Here is a 16,233-nt window from a genome sequence, read left to right as displayed (position 1 = left end):
CTCTCGGCGTCATAGGGTTCACACCCATTCATTTCATCTTTCGAGAGTTCACAGTAAGTTCGATAGTATTTTCCAACCCCACAGTGTCAACATATCAGTCCTTTCTTTTCAAATGCTCAGCTTTGTCGAACTCACGAGGCTCTGGTTCAAAACATCAGTACAACCGTATTAAGTGAAAGACGACTTTATCAAACCCGAGAAGAAAATGAGTGACAACGGGGAAATCAGAATCAAGACACAAGCAGAATCGTCGGTTTGATTAGGAAGCGGGCACTCCTCTTTTCTTTCCCAGATAAGCACTCCATTGACTCCTCCGTTCCTTTGTTCTTTTCTGGATATGAAGAGGCTAAAGACTCTGGGATTTGACCTCCTTTTCTTTTCTGAAATCCACTTCTTCGGTGATCTTTTCTCTGCCCTTGTGTAAAATTGGGTGAGGCCACTCATCATCTCTGACTCTGTCCTTTCTCCAGCTTGAGAGCTGAAGGCCCACTTGGCTCACCACTTGACATGGCTTCTTTGAATTTGCTTCCCTGGGTGAATCCTCAGCTCGAGGAGAAAGGCCGCCTTTGTCACGAACCCTCCCAAACACTATCCGGCCTCCCAATCCCACCCCAGATGTTTGTGTGGATTTCCAAGCAAAGTTTCTGGTTGTTTGGGAATCAAACGGGGCCCCGTATCTCCTATAAAATGCATCCCTTATGAAGTCATCAGAGGATCCCCACAGTATGAATTCAGGGTGATAACTCACACGCATTTTAATGAGTGGATGGACTTCCATTTCTTTCCACAGAGACACACAGGATGTATGGCATTTACGAGCATAACTCACTCTTTATGGATGCATCTGGAAATGGTGTCATTTTCCTGAACACCTAATGGAAAGTCCCGCCTTGCCTCATGTACATAAATTTGAATTATGTTCTAGGGATAACATGACATCATCTCTGTCTATGTCATCTAGTGCCGCTGTAACAGAAATGTCTCCAATGTGTGGCTTTTAATCAACAGAATTTAGGGCACCAGTGGCTGGCAGGCTTTCTATCTCTATTATTTCTCAGGGAAGATCCTGGTCTCTCTGAGTGTCTATGGCTTAGCAAACTTATCTGGCTGTAGACTACCAATAAAACGTAAACTCACTGCCATTGAGTCGATTCTGGCTCATGGCACCCAAGAGGACAGGGTAGATCTGCCCCTGTGGGTTTCCAAGACGAACTATTTCCAGGAGTAGAAAGCCTAGTCTTTCTCCCAAGGAGCAGCTGGTGGTTTTGAACTGCTGACCTTGCAGCTAGCAGTCCAACACGTCACCAGGGCTCCTGTGGGCTACATTTTCCCTGAGTTGTGAGCAGCCGTCTCTTATCTGTTTGAGATTGCAGCAATGAGAGGAATGATACCAGCAATCCTATCAGGACACCCATCTGCAATCTCAGAACACCGCAAAGATGACGCCTTTGTCTTAACAGAAATGTTGTTGGTTGCCATCAACCCGAGTCTGTTACAGAGACCTTGTGTATAACAGACCAAAGTGATTTCAGTTCTGCACCGTTTTCAGTCCATGTTTAATCTCTCATTTTCACTGAGCCTTGATTTTACCAAACATAATATCCTTTTCCAGCAATTGGTCTTTTCCAAGATATCGTCCTTTTTCTTTTCTATTCTTTTCTTTTTGACCAAAATACAATGTGGATAATGTTGCTTTGCATTATAGAAATGGCATTACTTATCTATGACTGGATACAAAATTATTCTGAACTATATCATCTTAAAAATGTTGTTTGCATTGTCTCATGCAGAGTCTGCAGGCCAGGACAACAGGAGTGACCTCGCAGGCTGGTTTTGACTCAGGGTCTCTCGTGACATTACAAACAAGGTGCTGGCAGGGGCAGCAGGCACTGGGGATGCGGGGTCTGAAGGGTCTAAGGTGGCTTAATCTTGCGACTGAAAGTCATTGCTCCTTCTTGGCTGGTGGCCTCCTTTCTTCACCATGTGGCTCTTTCCATGAGGCTGACTGCGTGTCCTTGAGTTATGCTGGCTGGCTTTTCCAGGATATCAAGACAGCAGTCTCAGTACCTTTTACAAGTAGCCACTATGTTGACACACCGCCATTTACATCCCATACGTTTTACGTAAGTGTCTTAGCTGCCTAGTGCTGCCTGAACAGAAATTACCCCCACTGGCTAGATTTCAAGGCCAGAAACTTATTTTTTCCTGGTTCAGGGGTTTCAAAATCTAAATTTAGCAAATAGCTCTCGAGAGGGGTTTTCCTTATGGAGTTCAGTTTCTAGCAGCCCACCTTCTTTGGGGGTCCTGGGCTTAAAGATTCAATGGTCTTTGCCACCTTCCTAGTGTCTGTCTTCTCCTTGTATGTGCCTGCTTCTGTGGAACTCAGAAGTGATTAGGATTGGGACACACACTACACTGACATCGCTCCATTAACATAACAAAGGTATCCCTACCCCCAAAAGAGAGTATTCATAGATAAAATGGCTCAGATTCCAGCACAGTTTGAGGGAGGCACAATTCGATCCAAAACAAGTTAATTCTGTTTACCGTGGGAAGGGGCCATACAAGGCATGGATATCAAGAGATGAGCATCAATGGAGGGATTGGGGTGGCGTTTTGGTTTCCACAAAATACAAGGTTGTATAGAACTGATCTCAGAACAGTCTGCAATTACGCCTGAAGTGGTAAAACTGTATTTTTTAATACTATTAGACTCTGTGTTTACAATTATGTGTTTCCTACTAGGAGACATCTTATAATAAAGATGTCTTATTTACATCAAATGTGAGAAAGTCCGATAATCCTTTTCTTCACTGCAATCAATACTCTATAAATATTTCTTGATCATAAAAAGGGATGTTGATATGCATTTTTCATCTATACAGATATCATTTCATATAGAGAGATATTGATATCTGTTTTGGCATTCAGTTTTCCTCTATTTGTTTTTAAGCATTTCAGGGAGAGCTAGCCATGCAAATCCGTTGTTATTCCAGCCAAACTCAGTTGGCTCTATTTACTCCAAACACCCTCGCCCGATTTCAGGGCATCATGGATATTGCAGGGACTTACAGTCCTCCTCCAAGAAAGCGGGAGCTCCTGCTGGGAAGTGGATAGCAGATGTGGAGTCCTGACAACGGGGACTGTGTGCTGTATCTCTGGATGAGATGTTCATTAAGGGAAAGCGGTGGAGATGAGCATTATACTCAGGATTTACCACGAATGCTTTCCAGAGCCGCAGGACTCTTCTCCAATTGGGTGACTCCACTTAAGAGAATAGAAGACAGCCCTGGGAAGTCTCGGGACAGTATAGTTGCAGTGATTTGGCCATCTAACCTTTGAATGGATTTGAAGTAGGAGCATGGCCTCTACAGCATCTTCGTCATGGGACATGTGTTCATTTGCCCACCATCCAGAAAACGGCCACCAGTTAACTTTGTTTAACACTGCAGTGACATTGTCTTGCAATAGACTGGCAAAGCTCAGAACACTGGAGCAAGTCATTTAATGTATCCGTCTCTCTGCTGCCTCCTGGCCTTATAAAATTAGAGACGAAACCTGACATGGCTTATGGGAGTCTTATGACAAATGACTAATACAAATTGAAGCAAAAGCACATTATAAATATGAAATAGCTCTGTGTGAGGCCTGCAGTGTTAGGATGGCATAGCTCAAATGACCCGAATGGTTTCAAGATAATTAGCAGGTTTTGGCCACGTCCACAATGTAACTAAGGTCAAAGTAACCATTTCTCCTGCGTCTGACTCAGTCATCTTATTATAAAAAGAAAATCAAATTCAAGACCCTTAAATAATCATAGTTACCTAATCATAGTTTTGATAGTCAAAATACTGATAGGTAGGACCAGGTTGCATAATGAAAGTATCAATGAAATATGGCGAGTTAGGAAATCAAATGAGCTCATACAGACTACAAGACTGTTTGGACATTTCCGCCTTTTTATGATGAGGTTGCACACACACACACATATACAAGCATGCATATACATATATATCCAAATTATATATAACAAAATTTGATTATTTAATCATTTGTAAGTATATAATTCAGTAGCAATAATTATATTCACCATGTTGTATAACTATCACCCTTATTCAATTCCAATAAAAAATTTTATTACTCCAAACAGAAACTCGGCTCATTAAGCTACTTCTCTACTTCTACTTCTCCTAAGCCTTTGGCAAGCACTAATTTACTTTCTGTCTCTATATGCACTTATTCAAAATAGGTAATATAAGAGGGGCCATGCAATGTTAACCTTTTGTGTCTGATATATTTAATTTAGTAGAATGTTCTAAGGTTCATCCAGGTTCCAACAGGTATCAGAATTGCATTTGCCTTTTTGTCTGTATACTGATCTGTAAGGTTGCTATGAGTTGCTATGGCAGTGGGGTGGTGGGTTGATACTTACTTATGGATGAGTTTTCAGTTTTTTCATGGACTCTTTGTCCCTTTACTTCATGCACTTGACTCTCTTTTACTTAGGTTGGGTTCTCTAGAGAAGTAAAAACAATAAAGCATATATATCTATCTCTCTATCATAGAGAGAGAGAGAGATACAGATATAGATAGATATAGATATAAACACACACAATATGCTTCAAAATAAAATGAAAAGATAATGATATTTTCTCATGAACTTTTTAAAGCCCGTAGATAGAAAGACTGACAGAGTGACAGAGAAACAGATCTGTTTATTGAAAGATATTGTAAAGAAATTGTTCAGGACTTCTGGTTCAAGATGGCCAACTGATCACAGGAAGAGTAAATCTTTCTACAACAATCAAGAGAAAAAATATGAAAAAGGGCAAACCAAGTCATCAGCAATATTGAAAAAATGACTCAATAGCTAAGTACTCCAAGTTTCCACACACTAGAGTGTGGGAGCTGGCAGAAAGACAGGAGGAGATGGCAATGGCACCCCTGAGACACTGGGCACGCTCTCAGACACTTGCGATGCCTGGCTCCCAACCAGCTCATATATACCGTTCATCTGGCTCCTGGCTGCTTTGTATGTCTGCTTTCCCTAGCCCCTAGCCACTTCAAGCAATCACCTTGTTCAGCTTTCAGCTACTTTGCATGATAGCCATGGCTCTCAACTCGTTGATCAGCCTGCCTGGCTTGGTTGGTTCGCACACAGGTAGGACAACCCACATTCCATCCCCCACCCAGTTTTCTGCCAGTTCGCATCATTCCTCCAGTTCCTGGTGCGTTTGCATGCCTGCCTCCTCAAGATCCCAGGCAGGTATTGCTCATCCTAACTTCCAGCTATTGCCTGGCCTCTGGTTGCTTCCTGGGCCCACCCGGTCCCCCGTCACATGCACACTTACTCCACTGGTGCCACTGGCTCAAAGCTGGCACCTGCATTAGTGCCCCCCGATTCTCTTGAGTGCACACCATGTTCATGCCCTCATCATCTGCTGTTCTCCAGGGTGGAGGGAACATCCCAACCAAACAGTGATTTTTAAAATTAATTTTTATAATTACTATTGTTATATTATTTTTAAATATATTTTAAAAAATATTCTTATGTATATTTAATTAGTACTTTTGTATTCTTATGTATATTTAATTAGTTCTATTAGTACTACCAGTATTGTTCGTCTATTCTTATGTATATTTAATTAGTACTTTTCCCCACCTTTGTCCCCCTTTCCCTGTGCTCTATTTATCCTTCTTTCTCCTTGTTAATCTATTTGTTATAAGGGGTCTATTATTCTTATCCTGCAGCACTGGAGGGAGTTAACTAGCCCCACATGACTCAGTCCCCCTGCCATCCGTAACATCTGCATCAATGTGTCATGGAAAGAGTGGAAAGTTTTGACACACACACACACAACAAATCACACAAAAACCAAAAACAGAGGCCCAAACAAGTGAACAACACTTAGATCCCAAAAAACTGGCTGACCATTGGAAGGCGCTGGAACTACCAGAAAAAGCATTCAAAAGAATTAGGGTCAAGTCAGGTGCTTTCAATGGAGGGAAGAAGCATCTCAGAGACCGAGGGAATAAACAGAGAAATGAGACACCTTACCAAGAAAAACAGAACCATGCAAGCAGACACCTAGCGTAGGAACACTAACAGCAGATGAAGGTAATAGAAGCATACAACACTATTACTCATAATAAATAGCCGGAGGCATAGACCTGAATAAATGGACATTTGAACTAGTGAGATTGAAGACAAAGTGTGGAACTCTAACATAAGAGAAGAAGAATAAACAAAAAAGCAAAGGAGTTTGAAGAAAGCCTAAGAATTTTATGGGACACTCTCAAGGGGAACAATTCCATGTCACTGGGATCCTAGTGCACGAACTAAAACCACACAAACAAGCAAAAAACTGACCAAGAAAAGGGTACTAAAACGCCTGGATGAAGACTTCCCTAGCAACATAAAGAGGAGAAAATAAATATTCTGGAAGCAAAGAGACCCCTACAAGGATAGGACCCCACTCCCACCCCCCAAAAAGAAACACTATAGCATTTGTATTTAAACTCTCGAATGTCAAGAATAAGGAGAGACATCTTTTTTTAAATTTAATCATTTCATTAGGGGCTCATACAACTCTTATCACAATCCATACATACATCAATTGTGTAAAGCGCATTTGTACATTCATTGCCTTCATCATTCTCAAAACATTTCCTCTCCACTTAAGCCCCCGGCATTAGATCCTCATTTTTCCCCTCCCTCTCCGCTCCCCCCTCCCTCATGAGCCCTTGATTATTTATAAATTATTATTTTGTCATATCTTGCCCTGTCCGATGTCTCCCTTCACCCACTTTTCAGTTGTCCATCCCCCAGGGAGGAGGTCACATATAGTTCCTTGTAATCGGTTCCCTCTTTCCAACCCACTCTCCCTCTACCCTCCCAGTATCGCCACTCACACCACTGGTCCTGTAGGGATCATCCACCCTGGGTTCCCTGTGTTTCTAGTTCCTATCTGTACCAGACCACATCCTCTAGTCTAGCCAGACCACACAAAGGAAAAACAATAAGAGTAAACTTGGATGTTTCCTGCAGAAACATGTACGCAAGAAAATGGACTAACATAGATACCATCCTGAAAGGAAAAACAACAACAACAAAAAACTTGCCAAGCACGAATCATATATCCAGCAAAAGTATCACTCAAAGATGAGAGAGGGAAAAAAAAGTATTTCCAGAGAAGGAGAAATTAAAGTAATTTTTAAAAACAAAACCCAAGACAGAAAATACTCAGAGGGTACTATGGACGAATAAATGATGCACAGCAGACAAACCTGGGACAACAATGAAGACAATTCCACACTCAATGGTATGTAGAACAGCACAGAACTACAGGAAGAAGAAAAAAACAATAGCAACACACACGCTCAAGCACACAAAGAAAAATGACAGCAAGAAACCCACCCATATTAATAAAACCATTAATAAATACTATTTGATTAACTCTACCAGCAAAGAGTAGAAAGTAGCAGAGTGGATAGAAAAGGAAGACTCATCAATATGCTACCTATGAAGTGCGTCTTAGACATAAAGACTAAAATAAAATGGTTAAAAAGTTTATCAAGAGAATGATAACCAAAAGCAGCACTGGAAATATTAATCTTCAGTTATACAGATATCAAAGCAAAGTAAATCATGAGAGACAAAGAAGGGCACTGTGTGATGATTTAAGGACCAAAGGAAACAGACGACATCACCAAAATAAACATATAGGACCCTAAAATAGACTCTCTAAATATGCTAATCAAATACTTATAGATCTGAAAAGAGAAATAGGTAATTGAATAAAATAATTAGAAGTCTTCAATATACCACTCAAAATCATTGGGAGAGAAACTCCAGAAACACAAAAAAGAACTAAACAACACAATTAACCAATTGTATCTCCTAGACATATGAAGAGCACTGCTGGTGGTAGAGTTGTTACATGTTGGGCTGCGATCCCATAGTCCACAGTTTGAAACTACTATCTGCTCCACAGGAGAAAGACCAAGCTTTCTATTCCCTAACAGTTACAGTTTCAGAAACACAGGGGGTTCTCTATGAATCAGGATTGACTCAATGGCAGTGAGTTTGTTTCGGGTTTGACACCCACTAGCAACAAACTCAAAATACCAGACTCACTGCCATTGAGTTCATGCTGAATCACGTCCCCTCTATAGGACAGGATAGAACCATCCCTGTAATTTCTGAGACTGTAGCTCTTTACAGGAGTAGAAAATCTCATCATTCTCTCTCAGAGAGGATGGTCATTTTGAACTGTTGGCCTTTGTAGTTAGCAGCCAACTGTATAACCACTACGCTACCAGGGCACAGTATACATTATTTGTCCTTGTTCATGGAATATTCTTTAGAATAGAACACATGTATGGACACAAAGGAGGCCCAAATATATTTTAAAATATTGAATTTCTCAGAACACAACACTATGACATTATACATCAGCAGTAAATCAGAGCAAGGGAGAAAAAAACCCAAATACATGGAAACTCAACAACACACTGCTTAAAAACGACTGAGTAATCCTGCGGTTCTCAACCTTCTTAACGCCACGACCCTTAATACAGTTCCTCATGTTTTGGTGACCCACCAATCATAGCATTATTTTTGTTTCTACTTCATAACTGTAATATTGCTACTGTTATGAATCAGGTGACCCCTGTGAAAGGGTCATTTGGCCCCCAAAGGGGTCACGACTCACAGGTTGAGAACTGCTGAACTAGACCAAGAGAAGAAAAGTAGACCAGATATCATAAAGATTAGAGTAGAAGTAAATGGATTGGAAAACAGAAAAGTAATAGACAAATCAACAAGAGAAGACATTGCATTTTGAAAGGATTAAAAAAATAAACAAATCTTAGAGGCTGGTGTGGCGAAGGGATCAGGTATCAGGCATCAAAGACCAAAAAAAAAAAAAAAAAATCTTAACATTGTGAATGAGGGGGAGTGCAGAGTGGGGACCCAGGACCCATCCTGGGGAAATTGGACATCCCCTTGCAGAAGGGCTGCGGGGAGGAGATGAGCCAATCTGAGTGCAGTGTAGCAATGATGAAATATGCAATTTTCCTTTATTTCTTAAATGCTTCCTCACCCCCACTACCATGATCCCAATTCTACCTTACATATCTGGCTGGGCCGGAGGATGTACACTGGCACAGATTGGAACTGGAAATACAGTGAACCCAGGACAGATGAACCCCCCAGGACCAGTGGAGAGAGTGGTGATATCGGGAAGGTGGAGGGAAGGTGAGGGAGAAAGGGGGAACAGATGACAAGGTCTACATATTGCCTCCTCCCTGGGGGACGGACAGCGAAGAAGTGGGTGAGGGAGATGTTGGATGGGGTAAGATATGAGAAAATAATAATAATAATTTATAAACTATCAAGGGTTCAGGGGGAGGGGGGAAGGGGAGGGAGAGGAAAAAATGAGGAGCTGACACCAAGGGCTCAAGTGGAAAGCAGGTGTTGTGAGAATGATGAAGTCAACATATGTACTAATGTGCTGGACACAAATGATGTATGTATGGATTGTGATGAGTTGTATGAGCCCCTAATAAAATGATTATTAAAAAAATAAAATAAACAAATAACTAGGAAACAACCAAGGGAAAAAAGAAAAATGTATATAAAGAATAATTAAGGAACAAGGTAACAACAGAATTAAATAAAACTTTGAAAATATAACACACAGAAGACGTCACATCAACAAATTAAAAAATCTAGAGAAAGTTGGCAACATTCTAGAAATGCACTATGTACCCAAACTAACAGAACTGATGTAGAAAAATCTCAAAAAAAACCCAACCAAGAACAAAAGAAGAAATAGACAAGTCATTAAAAACTTCCAAGAAAGGACAAGGGCAGATGATGTTACTGAGGAATTTTACTAACCTTCAGAGAAGGGTTGTCATCAATTCTATGAAAATGAAAAAGGGTAGTAATCTCCCAAATACATTTTAAATAGTAATCATTACCCTGACCCCCAAAGCAAGCAAAGACAGAAAATTGTAGAACAATATCGCTCGTGAACAAAGATAAAAATTTTCAACAAAATACTGGCTAATAAAATCCAACACTATCTAAAATAATAAAAATAGTAACTGGTGGTTTCAAACTGCTGCCCTAGTGGTTAGCAGCCCAGTATGTCCCCCACTACTCCATTAGAGTACCATGCTTATGAACAGGAAGGATCCGCATTGTGGACAGGTTGGTACAACCCAAAGCAATCTACAAATATACTACAACTGTGATCAAGACCCCGACCTTCATTTCTTAAGGAAATGGAACAATGAGTTATTCATTTCACACGAAGGAAGAAATTCAGAATGCGCAAAGGTCTTCTAAAGAAGAAGAACAAAGTAGGAACCCTATCACTTCCAACCTCAGAGAGCTTCTTACTTTTAACCTCACAACCTATGACACAGACACAACAGTTAAAATAGCTGGCACAGTGATACATCAATAGAGCAATGGAACAGAATAGAAAACCCAGAAATTAATTCATCAACCTACAAGCAACTTATCTTAGACAAAGTGCCAGAGAACATTCACTGTGGAAGAGATGGTCTCTTCAACAAGTGAGGCTAGTAAAATTGGCTTTCTGTCTGTAGAAAACTAGAACATGACCCATAGTTCACCACATGTGCAAAAAGACATTCAGAGGGGTCAAAGACCTCAATGTAAAACCCAGTGTTACAACTATCATCAGTGAGAAAAACAGAAACCTATTGCAGGACATAGATGCTCTATCAATATAAAGAAGGAAACGCACAGTAGATGACAAAATAGATGACTGAGATCTACTAAAAAGACAAACAGCCTAGTTCAAAAGGGGGCAAAGGACATGAATAAACAGTTACATTGAACGTGTGAAGAAATGCTCATGATCACTACCTATTCAGGAGATGCAAATGGAAACAAAGGTTACCCCAACATGGATAGCCAAGTTCAATTAAACAAAAAGCCTGGAGATTGAAGAGAGACTGGAATCCCCATACACTGGACTGTAAATATGGACACCCACTGTGCATAGTTATATGGCTCCACCTTAAACAACTGGGAAGATAAATGATACATGGTGTAGTCATACCACTGCTGGGTGTACATCCTAAAAAAGAGTCATAATTTGAACTGATGCGCATACCCATGTTCACCATAAGAAGAAAACAACCTGAATCAGTGGTTCTCAACCTGTAGTTGTGACCCCTTTGGGGGTTGAACGACCCTTTCACAGGAGTCGCCTGATTCATAACAGTAGCAAAATTACAGTTATGAAGTAGCAACAAGAATAATTTTATAGTTGGGGGGGTCACCACAACACGAGGAACTGTATTAAAGGGTCGCAGCATTAGGCAGGTTAAGAAGCACTGACCTAAATGCTCATCAGTAGAGAATGTAGAAATCACTATGTAAATACTAGGCATTGCTAAAAAAAAAATGAGGAAACCATGAAGCGCCTCATGACATGGATGGAGCTGGAGAGCATCATGTTGAATGAAATAAGTCAATCATAAGATGAAAAATGTTATATGAGATCATTGTGATAAAGGAAAAATATGAAAATAGATAAAGCTATTCATAACAAAGGAAATGGACCTTGGAGATGGTCAAAGGCCTGGGGATGACAAGGGATGGAAGACAGAGAAATGCGCTAGACTCATGACGGATTTTCACTTGAGCGACATGGGAGGTAGTCGCTTACAAGAAAGAAAAGAGAAAAACTCTTGGGGAGTTTAATTAGTCATTTAAACCGGCATGGAAAGCCTCGTTACATTTACAATAAAAATTTGAAAATTAATTAATAAAAGGAATTATTCACCTGGTTGCAGAGGCTAGCAAGGCTGCAGCAGAGAGCACATCCCAAGGTCAAAGGCAGCAGACTCAAACCCAAGAACTGGACTCATAATGAGTGCTGGAGGCAGAATCCAGAGCCAGCAAGAAGCTGAAGAGTTTCCTGAACTCTCACATCTATCCAATGCCATCACACTCCCAAAGAGACTCTTTTTACACTGGATCCAAGTGGAAACCCAAGTAAGGCTATTATCTCCTACTCTAAATGCCTTACATCATATCAGAGCGGATCACATGAGACCACATGCATTAACAGCCACATTACATCATAGCATGACGACTGAACCAGAAATGCATAGCCTTGTTTAGGGGACACAGAAAATTAGCTCTTCCACTTTTACTTCTTTTTTGAGATTAACGACACTTTGGATTTACTTGATGGAGAAGACTAATTCTTTCTACCAAAATGTTTTCCAGTATCTCTTGCACATGAGTGCACTCATGGAGGGCTTCATTAAGTATCTTTATCCCTGGTAAAATAGGGCTGACTTTTTAAATGAGATATTATTCAAACAACTTCTGTTGAAGAAGTAGAATAAAGGTAGAAACCTATATCTCACTTGATTTTTCAACTCTCTAGTCCCTCCTTGTAAATAATATTTTTTAATTTGCGCTTTTTAAAAATTGATTATTCTTTCAAAAGGGTTGAGAGAGTCTTGGGGAGGTGGCAAGGACGCATGGTAACTACTCTGCAGTAAAAAGAAATCTTTCAGCTGGTAGAAAAAATAACATGGAAATAGATCAGACTTGGAATCTCAGTTATGTCATTATTAACTGTGTAAAATGGACAGGAGATTTTTATTCAAATTTCACAGATAAGAAAATGAGACCTAAATATTAGCAATTATCTGTGTATGAAGATTAAGTGAGATAAATTGAGTTTCTGGGTGTTTTGAGGTCAGCAATGGACTAGGGCATTTAAAAAATTAAATGAGCTTATCTAAATGTATAATTAAGAGATTTTCAGAGTAGTATAATATTTACAGCAAGATGAGGATGCATTTCAAATTGATGCTCGGTCATATGTTGATTCTCTTGTACTTGTTCTACCCCATTTTCTCTGTAATAATAACTATAATTGCATCCATTCCTCATTGGAAAGCAGCTCCTTTTGCTTTCTTGACATTCTGCTCTCACTGACTAATGATTGTGAAGCCAATTCTGAGATTATCTATAAAACAATTTTGAAAGAATATTGTATGCCGTTGACACAACATCCTTTATCCACACAGATCACCTATGAAACAAAACTGTGTGGATTAGTGTGGCATATACTAAACCCCTATTCGATACATGCCACTTCCGATAATTAGTTCAACACTCTACTGGCCCAATTTGGTCAATCCTTATCAATCATTCTTTTAACATCCAGGTGAATTTTACTGTCACTCCTTTGTTTTTCTCTCCCTCCTCTCCACTTAAGTTATTTCTGAAAATTTCATTCCTTTTAAATTATTTCCGTCCTTTTCCCTTCCCTTCCTTTTTTTTTTTTTTTTTGGTCTCCCTCTTTCTCATGTGTGGAAGTTTAAACAATGATTTTGATGGAAAAATACTTCACTCCACAGTCTAGCTTTTCAAACTTAAATTTTTTCATTAAAAGGGAAAAATGTTTAGCATAGTATTCAGACTTTTAGGGCTTTAGGGAGTGCATTTGTAAAAAAAGAAATGATTTCCATATTTGCTTAAATATAAATAATCAAGTGTCCATGGTCAGCAAGATGTCTCCTATATCTGATTTATCTTTGCTTGTGCATCTCCTGTTCAACGTGAGCTTGTGTTACCTTAGACATTTTCAAGTAAATTATTTTGTAAAATGTTCCCATATTCCGACATTATTTTAACAAGCTGCTCAAAAATTTGGCATTTTCTCCTAATATAATGTTCACATGGCTTTATTTAAAGTCTCTTTATAAAAATGTTACTTTATTTTGAAAAAAATTACTGCACAGAAAAATATGAGTGGCGACTTACAGAAACTAGCAAAAAAGAAACATAAATATTCCTTTTTTATGAATATCATTCCCTACAGAGCTCATGCTGCATTCTCATAATATCCTTTAGATCTTAAGTTATGAACTTAATTATTAGGACTGAAATTATGAAAAGCCTAACTGACACATGAAAATGAAGCACTCGGCTGCTAACAAAAAGTTCGGTGGCTGGAAGCTACAAACTGCTTGATAGGCGAGAGGCTCGGAAATCTGATTATAGACCTGAAAACCATATGTTAACATTGGGTCACTGTGAACCGAAAATCAATTTGATGACACCTATCATCAATAACACATAGTATTCCTTTTCACTCTGAATGTGTGATCAGGGTTTTCTAGTCTTTTCCCCACGGTGACTGAATTGATGAATTATGATTGGATCCTACCCTGTTAGGTACTGCCAAGTTAAGTGCTACAGAATGAAACATTGTCTGCTTCTGCAACATCCTAACAATTATTGTTGGAGTCCATTGCTGCAGCAACGGTGTCAAACCATTTTGTGGAAGTTGTGATAGTTGATTTTATGTCAACTTGGTGGGCCAGGATTCTCCCGTGATATAATCTAACAAAGGAGTCAGCTCCATGATGGGATCTTCTGGGAAGCAGCCAAGCAGTTGTAGGGAGAACATTCTTTTTATTTTTAGGTGCTATAGAGCCAATTCTGACTCACACGGACCCCAGGCACAACAGAAGGAAACACGGTCCTGTCCTGCACCATCCTCACAGATATTCCGATGCTTAAGCTCCCTGTTGTAGACACTTTCCATTCACCTCTTTGAGAGCCTTTCTTTCCTGCCCCTTTACTTTACCAAGAATAATATCCTTTTCCAGAGATTGGTTTCTGCTGACAGCACGTCCCAATTATGTAAGATGAAGTCTTCCCCACATTGCCCCTAAAGGGCACTCTGGCCTTACCTCTTCTAAGACAGATTTGTTTGTCCTTTGAGGAGGTGAGGTAGTTAAAGCTTATTGTGCCAACCTGGCTGATAAACACATGTGGGGTTTACTGAAGGGCAGAGGGATAAATGGCTCGGTGAGCCTCACCTTTGGAGTTCTCGGGTCTCTTGCTTTGTGATGGCTGGACCTGGGTGCAGCTGCCTTAACCAGTTCCCTGCTTCAGCTGGGAAGGGTCACTTCCTGCAAGACATCCCCAAGGAGAAGCCATATGGACCTACCCCGATGCAGCCCTGGGTGCTGGAGCAGCGTGTGGAGCCCCTGCCAGCGCTGAGATGTTTACACGCGCTCACTGACTCGGCTTTCCTCCTGCAGTCGGCATCATTGCGACTGTTTTGTGAGATGGAGGAGGATTTTATGGATTGGTGTTGGGCATATGGGTTACTGTTGGACTTGTGGGCTTGGGCAGCACTGGGTTGGGATGTTTTCTTGATGTGCACTTACCCTTTATATAAACTCTCTCTTACACATGAGTTTCTGTGGAATTGTTTCTCTAAAGTTCCCAGACTAACACAGGAGGCAATGGGACTTTCCACATTCATCCCCAGCACCACAATTCAAATGCATTGATTCTTCTTCAGCCTCCCTTACTTAATGTCTAACTCACATGCATATGAAGTAATTGAAAATACCATATTGGGTGAGGTTCACCTCTGTCCACAATGTAACGTATTTGCTTTTCAATACTCTAAAGAGGTCTTGTGCAGCAGGTGGGGAGAACAGACCCCCTTAATCTTGTCTTAGCCTTGATTATAATTGTGGGAGGTTTCCTTCAAGGTATGGCCTGTTCTTTGTATACATTGACAGTGTGTGGATCTTGGTCATGGATTCGCTCAGCATGGCACCCACCCCCTTGTGGTCTTCCTGCTTCATCTCCCTGCTTCCTGTTCATCAGTCCCTGCCACTACAGAAGTTAAGAGATGTTTTCAGCTTACTTCTGATCCACAGACTTGAACCAGACTGAAGTTCTACAACCGTGTGAGCCATTATTGCTATAAATCACTTTCTAGATAGATGCACACAAATGTCACTTGTTTTGTTAGGTTTCTGAAGTGGGTAATACCTGAGCTCTTGGCTTCGCACACTGAAAGAATTCACACCAAAGCCTGTTTTGTAATCCAAGTTGGTTTTTATGAAGGACAGGACGAGGTTCATGCTTTACAATCTCAATGGGGTTCACAACTGGGCTCAAGCCACCTCATGGAAAAGAGCACCCATATGTGAGTGAGATAGTTTATTGTGCCAGAATATGAAAGGTTCATATTCTGGAGTTATCTTTAGACAATATTTCTGTAACATATAAGGTTTGCAATCACTTGTAGCCCTGCTGTTATTTGAAGAATCCCTTGGATAGCTTTTAGCACCTCAATAATTGCAAGTCACCATAGTACAACCACTGATAGATAAGTATGTGTGTGTGGAGGG

The sequence above is a fragment of the Echinops telfairi genome, unplaced genomic scaffold, assembly GCF_000313985.2.
Source record: "Echinops telfairi isolate 266 unplaced genomic scaffold, ASM31398v2 ScPeMD7_5868;HRSCAF=6743_0, whole genome shotgun sequence".
NCBI lineage: Eukaryota > Metazoa > Chordata > Mammalia > Afrosoricida > Tenrecidae > Echinops > Echinops telfairi.
This window is presented reverse-complemented; position numbering follows the sequence as displayed.